The sequence below is a fragment of the Nicotiana tabacum genome, chromosome 11, assembly GCF_000715075.1.
Source record: "Nicotiana tabacum cultivar K326 chromosome 11, ASM71507v2, whole genome shotgun sequence".
Taxonomy (NCBI): Eukaryota; Viridiplantae; Streptophyta; class Magnoliopsida; order Solanales; family Solanaceae; genus Nicotiana; species Nicotiana tabacum.
This window is the reverse complement of record NC_134090.1, coordinates 68,781,629-68,784,419: the sequence shown is the minus strand read 5'-3', so window position 1 is coordinate 68,784,419 and position 2,791 is coordinate 68,781,629. Positions and strand designations below refer to the sequence as shown.

Here is a 2,791-nt window from a genome sequence, read left to right as displayed (position 1 = left end):
TTTTAACGTTTGTCGACTTGGTTGCACAGGTGCATGCCTAGAAACTCATCGAGAACTGGTGAAGTATTTGAAGTATTATCAGATCCCGAGAAAGTTTACAAGGCCTTGAACTGGGCCAACCGGGAAAACAAACAATAACAAACAACTGACTCATTAGAAACAACAATGGGAGATCACGAAGAACACCCAGCTTTACCAATAGTTCCAATGGTACCTGTTGTGCCCGAGGCAGCTCTATATGACTGGGCACAACCCACAGCTGAAAATCTTGCCACCTCAATTTTAGTCCCGCAAATACAAGCTGAATCATTCCAAATCACGAACAACATGTTGCATTTGTTGCAAAACAAGGGACTATTTTCGGGGTCACAAGTCGAAGATCGTCAACAACACTTGAAAAATTTTCTGTCAATCTGCAAAACCCAAAGGCAGCCTAATGTAATTCCGGAAGCATTCAAATTGCTATTATTCCCATTTTCAGTGACAGGAGCTGCCCAGACATGGTTAAACTTACTCCCCATAAATTCCATAACAACTTGGGAGGAGTTAGTCAGGCAATTCGTGAACAAGTTCCACCCTTCCAACAAAACCGCGCAACAGATTGATGACATTTTGAGTTTTAAACAAAGACCACCGAAAACATTGTATGAAACATGGGAGCGTCTTAAAGGGATGTTGGTCATATGTCCGCACCATGGCATAACCGATTTGATGTTGGGACAGTGGTTCTACATAGGATTGTCAGATAGCTTGAAGAACATTGTTGATGCTTCAGCTGGTGGAGCATTTTTGAGTAAAACACGGAGAGAAGGTCAAGGTCTGCTTGACAAGATGGCGCAGAATTCGGGATGGATAACCAGAAATGCACCTATTACGCCAGTGGTGCACTCAGTGCCCCTAGATCCATCCAATTCAATGGCTGAAAATATGACCACCTTATTGACACAGATGAGCATACTCACCAAAAAGGTGGAAGAGTCAGGGCAAAAACAACAGGTACATATTGTAGATACTACTAATGGGGGCTTGTGCACATCTTGCATTAGTCAGCCAATTGGTAACCAGTGGAATGCAAAACACGATCATAAGCATTACCTTGAAGATATGAATTATGTGTCTAATTATGGAGGTTAGAGACAGGGTGGTCAGAGTTGGGGTCAGCAGAATCAACAGTACAAACCATCCCCATCACAGTTCAACAGTGGGAATATGGGAGGTATGAGACCCCCCAACAATATAGCACCTTACCCAAGGCCACAGGGATACAGTAATCAGAATCAACAGCAGGGGTATCACCCTCCTCAGCAGCAGTATAGTGGAAGGAAGGAAGATGGGTTTGCTAGACTTGAAGCAATGATGCAACAGGTTATTAGGTCTAATGCAAAGATTAGTGAGAGAGTAGATGCACATGATTCAGCGATCAAGAATATTGAAATGAAGATGGGCCAAATTTCGATGTCTCTAAACAATCACCCTCATAGAACACTACCTGCAGATACCTAGGTAAATCCAAAAGATCAAGTCCCGAAGCAGCTGACGGCGGTGAGCCTACGTAATGGCAGAGATTTGGATGTCGAGCAAGAAAGGGCTCGAGAAGCCAGGGAGGCTGAGACACTCATATCAGTGCCCATTGAGTTGGATGAATCAACGAAACTGTCAGAGGTGACAGTCCAGCCTGCCCAGGAAGAAAGTAGCATTCAAATGGAGACCGAGAAGGAAGCTGAGATAGCACATGAACTAGTGGTTGATGTAGCAGCTGATAAAGATCGATCCCAAATGATTGGGAAGAAGAGACCTCCTGTACCCTTCCCTTAGAGGCTAGCTAAGTACCAAAAAAAGGAGCAATACAAAAAGTTCTTGGAGATGCTAAAACAAATCCAGGTAAATATTCCCTTAATTGATGCTTTGAAAGAGATGTCTGGGTATGCAAAACTGATGAAATACTTAATGTCCCAAAAATTTGATTTCCAAGATTTGGCCACAGTTACTCTTACTCAAACCTGTGGTGCAGTGGTGACTAGACCAATTGCGGAATAGCTGTCTGACCCAAGGAGCTTTACAATCCCATGCACTATTGGTGATTTTGCCTTTACTAAAGTACTATGTGATCTAGGGGCCAACATTAATCATATGCCCCTGGCAATTTATAAGAGGCTGGGTACTGGAAGAGCTAGACCCACCTCTATGTTGTTGCAGCTGGCTGACAGGACGGTAAAACGATCCTCTGGTATTCTGGATGATGTGTTGATTCAGGTAGGGAAATTTGTGTTCCCTGTAGATTTTGTAATCTTAGACTGTAAAGTGGATGAAGAGATTCCCATAATTTTGGGAAGACCATTCATGGCCAAGGGTAGAGCTTTAATTGATTGTGAAATTGGGGAGTTAAAGATGAGGTTGAACGATGAAGAGATAACATTCAATGTGTAGAAATCTACGAGGAGACCAAGTGAATTCGCCAATTGCTCTCTTATTGATGTCGTGGATGTAATCGTAGAGATCGATGATGAACTGCTAACTATTAAAGACCCCCTCGCTGCGTGTCTAATGAATTTAGATGAGGTAAAGGGAGAAGAACTGGCTGGATGGGTGATGGCATTAGAGGGTAGAGGGTTCTGGGATAGAAATCTTGAATTTGAGCCCTTGCACTTGGAAAACAGAGAAACTCCTCCAGCCAAGCCATCAATCGAAGAACCACCAAAGCTGGAGTTAAAGCCATTGCCAGCCCATCTCAGGTATGAGTTTCTTGGACCTGACTCCACATTACCTGTTATTATCCCATCTAGTTTGTTAG

The 2,791-nt window shown here is 43.3% G+C and overlaps 1 non-coding gene across 1 annotated transcript; it reads right to left on the bottom strand.

Moving 5' to 3' along the window:
* Positions 1-594: 594 nt before the first annotated feature.
* On the bottom strand, positions 595-701 carry LOC142166653 (small nucleolar RNA R71). Its single transcript, XR_012697056.1, has one exon. It is a non-coding gene; the product is annotated as a small nucleolar RNA R71 (small nucleolar RNA).
* Between the last annotated feature and the right edge of the window lie 2,090 nt (positions 702-2,791).